At 42.1% G+C, this 16,259-nt stretch overlaps 1 protein-coding gene across 42 annotated transcripts in view; it reads right to left on the bottom strand.

Moving 5' to 3' along the window:
- EXD3 (exonuclease 3'-5' domain containing 3) overlaps positions 1-16,259 on the bottom strand; it is a 246,106-nt gene that overhangs the window by 228,670 nt on the left and 1,177 nt on the right. For 32 of the 42 annotated variants that reach the window (XR_005840420.2, XR_006931703.1, XR_006931704.1 and 29 more), the window contains exons 1-2: positions 15,889-15,927; positions 10,228-10,291 (exon numbers count right to left, since the gene is read on the bottom strand). The gene's annotated coding sequence lies outside the window, so the exon portion shown is untranslated. Of the gene's footprint in view, positions 1-10,227; positions 10,292-15,551; positions 15,928-16,259 lie in introns of those variants that run through there. The other 10 variants (XM_040649174.2, XM_046901932.1, XM_046901920.1 and 7 more) reach the window with 2 other exon arrangements.

Below are 16,259 nucleotides of genomic sequence, written 5' to 3' on the forward strand. Positions count from 1 at the left end.
CCCCTTTTAATCAGTCAACTAAACGGCATTATTTCTCACTCCATGAAAGATCGGTTGTCTTTAGAAGTTGTGGCAAAGGACCCTGTCTGAAACTGTTTGAAAATTTGAAGATACCATATATACTGAAACATCCTAATCCAGGTGTCTGATTAGCCTTTCCAGTCCTTTGATTTATCAAACTCATTTTACAAAAGACATGTTGATTCTTTCATGCTCATAGAAGGTTTATCATATGCCCCATAATTCTGATCTTTATTATTGTTTTGATGAAACTGCCCACTAGTAAGCCAGATTTCTCAGCATGCAGTTCCACAGCCTCCCTGGCAGTCTTTTCCAAGCTGGCATCATACCAGCCCTATCTTTTGTTTGTTGGGCTTGTGGATGTTTTCAGTGAAAGTGTTAATAACTCAGCAGTTTCTCCCTTGATTCTCTCCTTGCTGTCACAACATCTGGTCCCCGCAGTTCAGTATTTTTCACTGCTTTATTAAATCTTGCTGTGGTAGTTCAGTTTGAGACTGGTTCTGATGTAGAAACCATAAGGAACACAGATGCCACAGAACTAATTTCTCTTTCAATTCCACCTTCTCAAAGTCATTCTTTCACACATTAATATTTAAAGGTCTAACCAAACTTTTAGACAACTGTCTTATTTCCAACACATTTGGAAAAGAATTGATACTTTTTATACTTACTGAAAGCTGTTCCTCTAAGTTCTTGGCCTTTCAAAGTGATTGTTCTTTTCTATCATCCTCACTTGGTCATGACTTCAGCTTTTGGAAGGATGCCTCAAACTAAAGCCTTTCTTCCCTGCTGTTTCACATCATAGTTTTTCTCCCTCTCTCAGCTTTTGATAGGGCTGGGGCATTTGTTCTGCAATATAATGTTTTTAAATAATCTTCACACCACCTACAAACATTGCATCCTTTCCTCTGCTCCTTTCAGTCTCTTTTTAACAAGCTTCCTTATTCTTGGCTTGGATTTCTTCTGCAAGGATGTACAAGAACTCTTGTGTTCACACTTACAGGGGGCCACCAGTAGTAAAACTTTGCACCAAGTTCTGCACAATTCTCAGAAGAAAGTCAAAAGTATTCTTCTCTTGCCTCCTGCCTACGTGTTTCTCAGAGGTGCTATTCATGGTCCTTAAGAGGACTGGAATGCCAACTTTCTCCCATTTTGTTTTCTACATGAAAAGCTGCATACTTTGTATTATTCTATACTCTTCCGATCTAAAAGTTTGCAAAATTTTGAATCTTAAGGATTCTAACAGTCATTTTCCTCATTTGATCTTTAGCTTTAAGATATCACATCATTTCCTTGTGAGTTTGAGCCTCTCTTTCTTATTTATATAACCTATGACTTGACATAAGGGTGTTCCAAAGTTTTCCTGCCATTGGTCTTCCTACAGCCCTATTCAACTTCGCACAAAAGCCAAACTTTTTTGGTAATCCACCTTATTTCTTAAGATTTCACAATCTGCCTAGAAATATATACGCATCTGCTCTAATTTTCTGCTTTCTTATGTTATGTCAATACTCATCTAAGGGGAGAAAAACTGTGCATCATATAATGAAAATTTTCAATGACAAAGCAAACACGGTAAATATAAATTTTAGTCACACAGTAAAACAGTTCTAGAAAAGCTGGGAGGTGTTGCTTGAATAATTATCTACTGAATTCTTGCAAGAAGCATTCTAGTTTCTCCTGGACATCTGAATTTTTTCTGCTACTCTTTGCCACCCACAAAGGCCACGTATTTGTATGATAAGAAAAAAAAAACCAGCAAGTTTATCTTCTAGTCTTTACTGTCAATAGACAAACCCCACGTTAATTAAGCCAGCAACCCCAGGGGAGGAGGAGAATCCTGCATCTAGTTTCTCAGATTAACTTGTTTCTGAAGTATATACATTAACATGACAATGTACTTACTGTTTTTTCCAATATTTATTATCATTTTAGTGTCTCCCTGAAGCTAAACACTAAAACACATAAGAGAACAAATATGATCATCAGTGATTCTTAAATCTCTTGAAAAAAAAAAAGAATGGGAAAAAAACAGAGTAATTCATTATACAGTTTTCAAGAAGACTGGAGGCAGAGAAAGGCAACAACATAGCCAGAGAAAGGCCCCATCTTATGGACTTCGATACTGAAAGAGAGGAATGCATGCAGCTACAAACTGCTGTAAGATTTTGTTTCCTAACAGCCCGAACTGTATGGCCTGCCACTTTTGAAAAACGCATAGCGCAGCTTAGATTTTAGCTTGTCATGTTGAGTTTCCTCTGTTCATTCTAAGGAAAATGTGAAAACTTTAAATTACTCAAGAAAGATAACTAGTGTTTAGATATTATTAATCGTCTAAGTAAAGAACTGTTTCTATTACTTCTGTTACATTACTCTCAGTACCTGCAAAAACATCCACGGGACAGAAAGAGTTTCATTCATACCAAGAAATTAAAAATAACTGCCCTCTTTAGAAGTTGAAGATCAAATGCATCACCAAATGAAACAATTGCTAGAATCATAGAATCATAGAATGGCCTGGGTTGAAAAGGACCACAATGCTCATCCAGTTCCAACCCCCTGCTATGTGCAGGGTCGCCAACCACCAGCCCAGGCTGCCCAGAGCCACATCCAGCCTGGCCTTCAATGCCTGCAGGGATGGGGCATCCACACCTCCTTGGGCAACCTGTTCAGTGCGTCACCACCCTCTGGGTGAAAATCTTCCTCCTAATATCCAACCTAAACCTCCCTTGTCTCAGTTTAAAACCATTCCCCCTTGTCCTATCACTATCCACCCTCGTAAACAGCCATTCCCCCTCCTGTTTATATGCTCCCTTCAAGAACTGGAAGGCCACAATGAGGTCTCCCCACAGCCTTCTCTTCTCCAAGCTAAACAAGCCCAGTTCCCTCAACCTTTCCTCACAGGAGAGGTGCTCCAGCCCTCTGATCATCTTAGTGGTAAGGTAAGGTTTAGAACCCTGAAAAAAAGCAAACACTGACGGGACCTTGGTATATTTGCAGTGCTTGCTGGAAATTAACTACAATTATTTAATCCTAACCCAGCTCTTCCTGTTGGTCTTCATGTTGACTCTGATCATGTTTGGTATCCTGCAAATAGTACATCATTAGCAAAAGAAACTGAAAAACAAAATCATATTTAGTGAGAAGTTTCCAAATACCCGCTATGCTAATAGTGCTTTTTTGCTGAAGTACAGAGTGAGTGACTTAAAGCTAGTGCTGAAAAACTGGATGCTGTACAACGTTACAAACAACATTTTTAGGTCAAGGGCTAAATGCTCACAGAAGGAAAGACAAGAAAGTTACCAGAGAGAGAACAAAAATCATCTCCCCTAATATGACACACACTAGTTAGGCATGACAGATGATGTGCAGCAATTTATATTATAAGGAGTTTAAACATATTATAAGTATTTAAGTGCTTATCTTCATCCAGCTGGCCCCTTCGTTATCCTGCCTCTGTTCCTGAAGTTAATAAGGTTCTATGGACAGATATCTTCTTATCATACTGATCACTTGAAAGAGCTCAGAAAAGAAAATGAAAGTGATTAAAGCGCTCAGTGAACACACTGCATTTCACACCACATTTTAAATCCTCTTGAGTAACAAATACTGACTCTTGCTTGAAATCACACTGAAGAAGCTGCAGAATCTGCTAGTTATTCAGCACTGACTCAACCCTAGAATAAAGACTATGGGCCTTGCAGTTATGGATGTTTTACAGGGTTTCAGAATATAATGCCCAGCAATAAGGGAACAAAAAAAGCAAGATCCCAGGCAGGCGAGGCTCACCATTCTCTGTGGCCTTTGCTGTACAATACTATTCCTACGACAGACATTTTGTCATGTCCATGAGGTGTAGTCGCATGTAAAGCACATGAACTACCACTGAACCTCAGCACAGCCTTCTCTTATTAAGATCTGCAGTTTTATGCTTTGTTTACATTTTTCATTTGAAAAAAATAAAAAAATAAAAAATAAAAAAGATTACCAGTATAACACCAAAGAAGACAACTTAAAATAAAAAAACACTCCAGGAACCGTGAGAACAGGTTTAAGGGGGAGGGGAACGTTTACATCATCTTCTCGAGTTAAGTTGAAGGAATTTTCAGCGCTAGGGACAATATGGCCCAAGGGAAATGGTAATGGGAGAGAAATAAATTCTTTCACCTCTGGGTTGAAATCCAAGTCAGGCTGGTAGTAGCCAAAAACCATTAGCTTAACATCTGCTAGCTGTTTGGTAACCCATCTGAAGTGAGTTATATTCCTCAGTGTCCACATCACAGTCCCACTAATTGGCACCATGTTGGCAATCTAAACAGAGAGGTTAAAGACTGAGCATGCAGCAAGCATGAGCTACAAGATTAGTCAAATTCAGATTCGAGTACATATGTGAGAAATAACACATTTGGTGTATGAAGCTCCATCTAATTGTCCCACCATCCTGTTCTGCCCTCAGAACAAAACAGTAAATCGAAGCAAGCCAGCAAGCTGTCAGCATTCCTGTGTCAAGCGTTCAGTTTCTGAATTACTAAGACACATTATTAACTACTACTCCAAGCGTTTAAGCAACTACTTAAATTTTAAGCAAAATATGGTACAGCAAAAAGTTAATTACGACCTAAAGTGTTTGAATAATAGGTACCAATATCTATTTAAAAAATATTTCTCTTAACATCATGTTTTAACTAAAAAACACAACAATCTCTCTCAAAAAAGCAGCAACAATGTAGTTTCATAAATCCCAAGTAGCAAGACTCATTTCTCTTTGTCTTCGCTTCCCAACAAAGAAATAGAGCAAAGGCACAAAGCTGACCTTAGAACAAGATCCAGTAGCTTTAAGAAAATCATCCTTTGCTGTGCCCCATGGTAACACCTTTGTGTTCAAGGAAAAAAAAATAAGGGGATCATTGTAATAAAAAACAATCTAAAAAATAAATTTTTCATATCTGAATATGGCACAGTCTAAAAACAGTCTAAACTATGAAGGAAGGAAACTCATGTTACACTTTGGAAACCATCCCTGATGTTTACGCATCACTTCAGTTTAAAGAACTGCTTATGATGAGAACATGATGAAAGCTGTTGAGCATGAAAGGAGATATAAGCAAAGCCAAAAGAAGCATCTTTGCCAGAACTCTACCAGAGCACAAAATTACTGAATAAATTCGTCAGAGAGGGACCTCTAGAGGCTTCCAGGCCAATCCTCCCCTCAAAGAAGGCCAACTTCAAAGATGGATGAGGTTACCCAAGGATATTCTAGATGAAAGCACAACACAGTACAATGCCATGCAAAATCCACATATAAAGAAATTGTTCCTGCTAGCTGAATACCCCTTTCATTTACTACTGTTCTGGAAAGATTCAAGTTCTAAGTTCTTTAGAGAGAAGTAATAATGGCTAGCTGCTGTTAAGATCAGTGGTCAACTTCTACAACTTTTAGATGTAGAATAGGACCATGCCACATTTTTCAGATGCCAGACAAATTGCTTCCCACTGTAGTCAATACTACTAGCGTCTTTTCATATCACATCACAGCAAATAATTATATAGACACTGAGGTGGGATTTGCTGTGCTGACATATGAAAGAGAATTAAGGGAGATGGTGAAGACTGCCAGGAACCTAGCCAAGCTGGAAGGAACAAGGCCAGCAACAGGGAGACAGAAGTTGCAACTGTTCTGTGTTTGGCTGCATTCAACCCACTGAGCTGCCAGGGTGGACTGAAGTAAATCTTCAGAAGTAATTCATGATGCTGCATGATGTTAATTGCACAGTAAGGTCCAAGCAAATGATGTAGTGAAGTGCTTTACCAAAAAGCTCCAGCATTCACTTCTGAACTTGCGTGCAGGTACCATGAGAGCTCTGGTACTCAAATAAATGTTTTCTCACGAAATCTAGTATAGAAACAATACCAAACTCATGAGTTTCCTGAGAGTAATTCACCCCCACCTGAAAAACAGGAGGGGTCCAAGAAAGAAAATCCTCTCTGCAGGGAGGGCATCAGGAAGGAAGGAAATGCGAATTACATACACCTCTGGGTAAGTCCCCCTTTAAAAAAAGGAAGGAGATTGGAGTTAACTAAAGAGAGTATGTTTAGCATCACTGCACAAGCTGGGAAAAAACTAGGAAGTCCTGGGTATAGATAATGCTGCCTCCTCCTGTCACTGTTGGGCTTTCCACAGGGAGAGGTGAAAGGTTCGATTCTCACTCTTTCATTTGCGGCAACACTTTGAAGTTACCTACACATCACAGCCACCACTTGATAGTCACCTCTCCCATATGCCATCTTATGCTCTTTTGTAATAGATGTAATAGTGCTATTAAAAAACATGTGTTTTCACTTTTTTTTTTTTTTAATAAAAAAGGGTAACATAACTGAGCAGAGACAAAGGCTCTGTTGATACAACAACATGTGGATTAAATCTGAAAAGAGAAAGAAAGCTGTTCTGTTGAACTGACAATCCTGCACTGAGGGCTTATATCTAAATTGGTGCAATAAATCAATAGGAAAAATTTATTTGGCTGAAACAACCATTTACTTAGGCATGGAGCAAGAGCATTTTTAAATCACTCTGGACACTGCACACAAAACAGCTTCTTTGGTTTTGTTCTTTTTTTTTTCATTTTCATTTTTTTTTTTTTAAGTATATCCCCAAAGTTTTGCATTTGCTTTGCTTAAAAATATTTACTTTTTGGCACTTAGAGCTATGACAAGTCAGCCAGCTAGCACCACTGGGCTCTTAGCTACACTGCTCCTACTGGAAAAGAAAAAATTGGTTGCTCCATTTACATTACTACATTAAACAGAGGAGTGGCCTAAGCTTATGCTTTCTCCCCATTACGTTCTTCTCCTGTGTTTTAACAAATGAATGTTCTACTTCTTTTCTTAAATTCTATTAGCAGGGGCTCTTATTTGCTCATATTCAAGCAGGGAACTCCTCAGCTGTTGCTACCTACCGGTGTGTCAGACAGCAATTTCTCCTGCAGCACCTTCTGAGACCTACACAATAACTCGCTGTATCAGAACCTCACTCCTTAGATGGGCACTAATGAGAGGGAGGTGCTCAAGAAGCTACAGTCACCATCTTCAAAACGCTGCCAGAAACACGCATTTGGTCTCCAGATCCCAAATGACAAGCTGTTGCTGAGGCACACTAAAAACAAGAAGGATTTGGCAGAACATTTTAAGTATGACACTGGTTGTAACTGTAGATGGGACCATGAACTGCAGCCATTTCTTTAATTGAAATCAGATGGTACCTGGAACTGACTGCAGAGCTAGAACAGAGATGACACCAGCATCTGCTACTGATGCCTCATGCGACAAAGATGGCACTGACTAACCCATGCAAACGTCACCACACAACGCCAGCCAGTCTCTAAGAATGACGAAGACCAAAACATAAATCAGTATAAAAATAATTTGTCAGTTTGATGGAAATGTTCCATGAGGAAATATTTGTAGGAGATGCTACTCATCACCAGAGAAAAGCGTGTTGTTCCAGCACACTGCAGCTCTTCTCCAGCACATTCTGTAATGTCATCGGCTACAAGATGAGTACTATTCTTTAGAATTCCTATACTGTATGTGCAGTAAAACATGAGAGGGCATCTACATATGGCACGGGGTAATAACACTGAGAAGGCACAGATTTTGGCTGGCACTCTTCTTTCAAAACGTCCTTCTTGATACTGTTTACAGATATCACAAGAAATGGGCTTCTTCGAAACCATTATAAATACTTCCCCCAGCCCCACAGATCAAAATACTTCAGGCTCCCTAACCTTTGTTTTCTGCCAGGGAAGTCCTGATTTATTCTATTTCATCTTAAGTTCCATTTGCTATGGTGGGAGTAGTCCCTGTCTTCTTCCTATCTGCTTCCCACCTGTAGCCACATGTACAGCCCACGTCTCAGCTTGGTCCCTGCTGCTTCCTCACTGACCATGTGACTGGGATGGACACCAAAGCACTCCTGGAAAGGACCATCTCAGTCTTTCCTCCTTCCTTAAACCACTCTTTGCCAACAAGGAGCCACACTAGTGGGACGGAAAGGGAAAAAGCAAAAAGAGATAAAGACTAGGAGAAGAAAGATGGCCGGACAAGTACTACTTGTTTGTTTTTTGTTTTTTGTTTTTTTTAATTATTATTATTCTCCTTTAATTTTTATTTTGGAGAAGTGAGCCCTCATGAACATTAAAATTCATGGAAGAAGTACACAGTTATTCAGGATATCAAGCAAAGTACAATCTTCTAGTTTTAATAAGCTCCCAGGGTGTCTTTACCATCTATAAAGCATAGCAGGCACTCTGGGACATGAAGCTCCTGGCCAGACAGAGCCACAGTTACCAGCTGGAAGGAAGATGTCCCAGTAAGGAGACAGTCAGTCAGCCAGAGAAACGATTCCTGCCCTTAGCAGGCACTACCCTATTCCATGACCTTCAGCACACTGCACCACATGCAATGCCTCTTTAGAGGCACACAGGCACCACCTGCAAGTGCTTACACAGAACCCAGCTGGTAGCACTGATGCTAAAACAGAAGAGGGAATTTAAAGGTTAAGTAAAGCAATATATTAAAGCTGCTGAGGTTTCTGCACTGCAGGCATCATTCCTGCATAGGAAACATGCAGTTCAGTTAGCCAAGCCTACCCAGAGCAGGTATGATTCAGTGCTAATTGCTCAGAAAAATGTTTCAAGTTACACTGGTTTGGTATGCTTTTATAAAAGCAAAACAAGGTATGTTTTGGGCAAAGCACAGATTATGTTTATGTTTACAGACAATCTGTCTCCCACATATAAAGAATGCTTCTCCCTGCACAAAAATTAAAAGCATCAAGAAAAGTCAAAACTAATGCAAATGACCTGGCTCTGTAATCTTGCCAGAACAGATGAAGCACCAAAGCAGTTTAGCAATCACTGTCTTAAGTTCAACTTTCCTGACTCCTGCATTGTTCAACATCTTAATTATATTTTAAAAAATCTACAACACTTGAGATTTCAGGGCACATTTACATACATTGACTAATTCTCCCAAGGTAAAAAATATTATCCTCTTTATTACAGACAGAAAGTGGAAGAAGACAATAAGCAATTTGTCAAAGGCACAGAAAGAACTCATGTAAGGGCTGGGATCAAAATCCTAGAGGCTCTGAAGAGTTTCTTATTGCTTCTAAAGGATTTTTTTTTTTTAAGATAATTGCAGAATGCAAAAAAGTTCTCATAAGAACATATGTTTAGGCTCAAGGCAGTTTATGGGGTATTAAATAAATGAATACATTGTTGGAAAACTATAGTGAATTATCTACTAGATTGCTGCTATCTTCCAAATACAGTGCTAGCTTTAAGTTAGCCCAGAGTACAGTCAATCTTGCCTTGCATCATAAAATAGGGAAGTGTATAGGGTAATCCATCTCAGGCTTCAAGCTCTGTACTCCGGAGCAGCAAGTTACATCTCCACCAGGACTCCCTTTTCCCAGGAGAGGATGTGCTGAATGCTGTCCGACAGCAGTCACGCTGTGTGTTATTCAAGAGTGCCCTCTAACGAAGCTGCAGCCACGCTTCACAACACGTACACAGACTACAAAAACCCCAAATGACACTTTCCAGAAATTTCTCATTAAACTCCAAGCTTTGTTTTCCATTGAACAAAAGGGAAAAACAGATGATACACAGTGACTGGTGACTGCTCCTGCACAGACGCTTTATATTCCCTTCTGTTATGAAAGTCTTCATTGGTAAATATATCAGTAGGCAACAGGACAAAAGAGAAAAACGGAAAAATTCAGAGTTCTCACTTTCTGAGAAAGGAATCTGAATGAGATGTGATACCAGGGCACTTAACCAAGTACAACTTAAAGATAAACTGAGTTCTACACAATCTACTTTATCTGTAAGGAACTGCTGGGTAGCTTTTCAATACGGGGTACAGTTAAATTAACCTTTACAAAAATAACAATATCATGAAGTTCACAAATCAAAATTGAATCCTCAAATCCACTCCTTAATACACTGCAGTATCATAAAACATTGCTTTTCTGAAGGGATGTCTTCATTTTAAGAGCAGCCATGTAAATACAAGGATGAAATAATTTCCTACAAGCTTGTACAAGTGCTACTTGGTTTACTGTCCAGTTCATTGTCACCTACCTACATAAGCACCCGTGCTTAGAAAAACATCCTGCAAACAAATGAATAAAATCAAACTCACCCAGAAGGAGGATGGTGACGCTGCTATCTCCAAGGGATGGCTGGGGGTTCAACTGCTCGTAGACCTGCAAGGAACCAAACAGCCTGTGGTTAGCACGCAAAGCTTTCTGTACACTCACTAATAGGACACCTAGTTAAGTGTTATCTTGGGAAGAAAACAACTCAAGCACACATGAAGCATTTTCTTAGAATCACAGAATCAACAAGGTTGGAAAAGACCTCCAAGATCATAGTCTGGCCATCCACCTACCAGCTATATTGCCCTGCTAAACCATGTCCATCAGTACAACATCTACATGTTTATTGAACACTTCCTTGGATGGTGACTCCACCACCGCCCTGGGCAGCCATTCCAGTGCCTGACCACTCTTTTGGAGAATAAATCCATCCTAACGTCCAACCTGAACCTCCCATGGCACAACCTGAGGCCATTTCCTCTAGTTCTATCACTGGTTACACAACGGTTCTTGAAAGACAGCCTTACATACTTGCCAATCTTTTTACTTCTTGCCTAACACCTTTACTGTAAGGTTAAGATCGTGTGTCTGAAAGTCACAGCAGACAGTAAGAACATCGTGCAGATGTTATTAGACCTTAAGAGCACTGTTGCCATATTCCAAGCAGACTGACAGCCCACTTTAACAAGCAGAACACAGTCAGGAAAACCCCACTCCCATTCATCTGAATGACCTACATACAACAACTGATTACAGAACAAAACAAAAAACCTAAAACTCAAAAAATAAAGCATTCAAACATGGCTACTAAAAACCAGCCTGACGCAGTCTGGTGCATGTACACAGCTTTACTCTGTAAAGCAAGATGGCATTCCCCATCTTAAAAAAACAAACCAATTTCTCTGTAGTTTGTAACAGTGGGAGACTTCAGTCCCCAAGGAATACTTCCCAAAAACTTACAAGCAATTGTTTAATCTAAGAAAACCCATGTGAAGCAATGTAATGCAGCAAGCACTTCCCAAGCAGTGCAAAGGTCCTCCTCCCACATCTTCACGCATTCCTCACAGCGCTGTTATGTTCCAGGCAACTCTTTTTCTGACATAACAGCTTATTCCTCGAGGAGGTTCAGGCAGAGTTTGACATTAAAAAGATCAGCAGTGGGCAGACGTTGTCCTGCATGTTTTGAAAAAGGGATCTTTCTTTCACGAAAATGTAACCCAAACAAGGCTCAGTGAGTCTGCATGAAAATCAGAAGTGCTCACAGAGTACCTTCAGAACCACACAGCAGAAAGTTTTGGTGCAGAATGAGAAACGTAAGCACAAGAAATAACACAAACTGAAAGTTTGCAATCTGAGGTGTAACTGTTGCTAAGAGATTTGGCAATTCCCACATGGCATAAGTTTAAATAATGAAGTTCATTGTAAATACAATAAGCATTGGTACCTGAGCCACACAGCTGTGTGCAGACCCATAGGGCAAGCCCCGGTACTGTAAAATATTCTGCTTCTGAAGGTGAGATCAACATTAGTCAAGAATAAATCTCAATGTATGGTCCTGGCTGACTATAAAATACGAACAGCATTATTTTAATCTGACAATTTATCTGACAATTAATGACAGCAGCCACACACTTGCACTTAACACAAAGCCAGATCATATCCTTAGCACAGCTGGAGGGGCAACTAAGACAGAAGGAACACGTTTCAATGTGTGCAGTCCATGCAGAGCTACCGCCTCACCTGCTCTAGATGGCAACAGAATGAGAATCAGCATACAGCTCTACCGAGCAGAAGGGCCTCACAAACTGCACAGGAGCAGATCTCACAGGTAGTGGTACAAATGTACTTCCAAGAACAAACACAGTGATGGTTTCAGACCGGGACACTCAGTGGGGAACCTGGTTTCTATACGTACACAAAAACGATGCATTGACACCACTGCTTTTATTTTTTTGGTAGCTACCATCACTAACAACAGCAGGTAGGAACAGCAGCTCCATTTTAACCATGCCTTGGTTTCAAAACTGTTTCTAGTGCTGTTGCTGTTTAAATGTTTACATAATGTAAATTAGAACCAACTTTCTTTTACTCGGTTCTTCCATTATCCATATCTGCATTTTCTTTATTAGCAATTCCTTTCTCCTTCCGGATCCGCAGTGCTGCAACTGGAAGTGCAGGTAACACAGTGAGAGCCAGCAAGACATACTGCTCAGAGCAGGAACAGGACTCCATGTTATATGTGACTGGGCAGGAGTTGAAGGACTTTTAGCTGTTGCTGGTATGATCAGATTCCAAAATATCTGATCTTTTTTAAACTTCTTTGGTCCATCTATGCATTGCAGAGGGTTATTCAAAAAAACATCGTATTTTTTTTTTTTCTTTTCTTTCTTATATAGAGATTTGTTTGAAAACAGCAATTGCTGTAACTCACCAACAGGTCTACTGCTGCCTCTTGCCAACACCAAGGACCATGCCCAAAGTGTCAGCTCAAGTGAGTGGCAAAGAGAGGTTATTAATTACATGTTTGATCATTATCTACAGACCATAAAGCATTCTTTGCCCCAATTCACCTAGCAAGAAATTCACACAGCTGGGAAAGAGCTCCCGATCCCAAGCAGTTGGACAACACTCTCAGCTTCCAGGCCTAAGTTAATGCTATTTGGTGATGTTGCAACACTAAACCTTCATGTGTATTCACAGAAGAAACAAGACTTTCATCCTCTGGGAAAGGAGCTTTCCAGCCTTCTCTTCTGATACAAATCTAACTGCAGTTTCTCTTGAGCCTTCCCTTATCCCAGGTGTCCACGCTCTCCTCTTTCGTTGTTTCTCACAATAATTTTTCAGGCTTTTATCACTGATGTCTACCACAGTTGTTCCCACACTGCATTAATTTACTAGACATTAATTCAATTAAAAGATGAAAATGGGAAATGGAAAGATGCTCAGCATTTAGTGTAACTCATTTCTGTTAATGTAATTCTACTTCTCTCACACACCTCTCAGTTCCTTTATGGCCATCCCTTGCTCCAACGCACACCATTACAATACAGAACTGCTTGAGCGGGCTACTGTTATTGGCCTACATAGCACCAAGCATTCTCAGATTAAAAAAAAATAATATTTTGAAGTCACTGGCATACTGCTCAGTAATTACCTTTGTACCAAAACATTAGAACTTGGTTCGGGGAAAATTACTCGCTGCTTCTTAGTTCTTAGGACACATCACGCACCAACAGGTACTCAGTGCAACTTTGGGTAACGTTATTTTATTGCAGGAGCCAATTGTGCTGGTTGCCAAAGGGCATAAATGCACATGCTCCTGGTGCAGCTGTGAGCTGACCCACCTGCCTCTGCACTAAGCTCCCAGCTGTAACCTAACAGAGCCAAGAGCTCACAGCACTGAGCGCATACACAGAGAACGCCCACTCCTCCCTTTCCCTCTCTCCAAGCTGCCTTTGCAGCACTACAGAAGTTACACTTGTCTTAAGCTCTGCCAGCTCACACTACTTTGTGTCAGTGGAAAAGGGACCAATTGAAATGCTGTGGTTTGGTCCTTCCAAACCCCTGTGAGTAGCAATGTCTGACTGCTCAGGTGCAGCTTCACAAGAGCAGCTGCTTCAGCTCCCTCAACAAAGCTGAGAAAAGTTTGCTGTAACTGCTATGCTGTAAGGACCGACAAAACTTTGTGCACGTCAGCATTATGATTACTTGTAATAGACAGCATTACTGCCTAAAAAACTCCAAATCAAAGTTTCCTGACAGATTAATTTACTTTGTAGGGTGTTTTGCTGGTTCTGCTCCCCATGCTAAAATTTCTGATTATTCCTGCTCTATTATTTGCAATAAACAGTGAGAAAAAAAAACATGGAAACCAAAGTTACGGCTCTTAGTGACACTTGTGCCAAAAAGCTGTCACAGCCATGAGCCTGTTTCCATAGACAGCCACAGAGAGCACCAAAACACCCAGTGCTGCCTAAGAGACTTCCAGTATTCATGGAAGCACGGGAAGCTTTCTTTTTTTTTAAACAAAACTTCATAATTTCAGAGTGAGTCAACAGATCCTCTAATTGAGTCCATCACTCAATATATTTTTATAACCTTGGAAGCACTCTTATCCTATCAAAACAATAAATGCGCACAAACAGATCCAAAAGCCCTTCAGAAGAGCCTAATGAGATAAAAAGTGTGTCAGCAGGAAGTCCCAGCATGAAAACCGTGCTCTTGCTGGAGCTGAAAAGCCCATCTCGTGCCTTAGTCGGACTTGACTTGGCTGGGAATCCCTCCCAGCATGGAGCAGCCTGCAGGCTACATCCTCTCCGTGTGGAGGATATACTGAATGAGGGATTCTCTGAACCCGCACAGCTCCCCACTTTGTCCAACTCCGACTCTGCTCTCTGTGGCTCAATTCTGATGATCTTGAGAACAGTGGAGGAAGAAATCCACTAACTTAAGCTAAATTTCCCCTGCAAGAAAAGCACTCTTCTTCCTTAAAGTGGAAGTTCATACGAAAGCATGACATAAAGCTACCTTAATTTAGAATGAAAACTTTCAGAAACACACACACACACACAAAATCCTGCTATTTCTGCAGCCTCTTCCTCTTCTGAAGGGGAAGAACAAGCAGATTAAGGACAGTCCCAGCATCTGACTCGCAGATTTCCCACCAGTCACGTGGGCATCCTTCCCTGAGCTCCCACAGCGAAGCCTTCCTTCCACAGTTATCTGACTCCAGCGAATGGCAAGCCTTTAACCTCTCCTGGAAACAATTCCTGTAATTAACCTCCACCACTGCTAGGAAATTGTGTCATGTTTTAAAGAATCTGGGTAGCTTTGACTTTCAGTTAGCAGATCTCATCATATTTTTGTTAGAAAGACCACAGACGTTCAACTGCCAAATAACTTTCCCATAGGCACGGCTTTACACAAAGGGGCTGAGACTTCCTCTTCTCTCGACCGTTCCAGAGCTCATCAGATCTGCTGCAGGTCTTGCTTTCCACAAACAGAACATCGCTGTGGCCTCCGCTGAACCCTGCAGGATTTTCATACCCTGCCTGAAGAGCTGCTGTAAGTGGAGCTACGTGCACACAACCACTCCAACTTGGTTCCCGTTTAGAAGGGAAAAATAATCGATTCTTCCCATAACAACAAAGTTCAGTTTGTGTCACTGCCTACTACATGAACAGAGACATGACCTCGGTTTGTGGTGAAAATGAACACACACGATGATCCTTCCCCGCTCTGGACCCAACTTTCATTTTATTCCCACAAACTGACGTCACCTTAACAACCCTACCGGCTCTCCCCCATAGAACGCATTTCTTCTCTTCGTGTTTACAGACCTCACCTCACCTCTCACCTCACAACTCACCTCAGCGGGGCCGCTCGGGCCGGGCACTCCCGAGGGAGGTGGCTGAGGGCCGGGGACCCACACCGCCACCACGCACTGCGGCCCCCACCCGAGGCAGCACCCGCGGAGCCCGAAGGAGCGACAAGGCTTTATTTCGGCTGCGAACTGCGTACACCCGAGCGGCCCCCCCGCCGCCGCCCGCCCCTCTGGCGCTTCCGAGGCTCAAAGTGCGCTGCGCCGTGCAGAGTTCCTCCCCGCGACCCCCGGGCCCGGCGCGGCCTCACTGGGCGGGACCGGGCCCTGAGGAGCAGCCCCACACCCGGAGCGGCCCCGCGCGGCCGCCGGCTGCTCCACTCACCTGGCGCCTACCCGGAAGCGGCAACGCCAGACCCCCCCCCGGGTCCGTGCTCAAACCCTTCCCCGTCGCGGCCGCCGGAGCTCCCGGAACGCCCCGTGCCGGCCCCGCGCGCCGCCGGACCTCCTTTCAGCGCGCATCGCGCGCTGCGCCGGCAGGGGGCGCTACAGCCCGCAGCAGCGCTGAGAGTCCCGGGGGCGCGGCGGGAGGGACGTACCGTAGTGACCGCAACGCGGGGCTGCCGTCCGCCTACCGTATTTACTGTAGTTAATGGGAATGCAGGTGCGGCAGCGAGAGGGCATCTTTACTTAAATGTTTTAAAAAGCGGCGTTATGGGCTGCGCTGGTCCTGCACTGCCCCATCAGGGGCCGCTC

This window comes from Gallus gallus, chromosome 17 (assembly GCF_016699485.2).
Source record: "Gallus gallus isolate bGalGal1 chromosome 17, bGalGal1.mat.broiler.GRCg7b, whole genome shotgun sequence".
Lineage (NCBI taxonomy): Eukaryota > Metazoa > Chordata > Aves > Galliformes > Phasianidae > Gallus > Gallus gallus.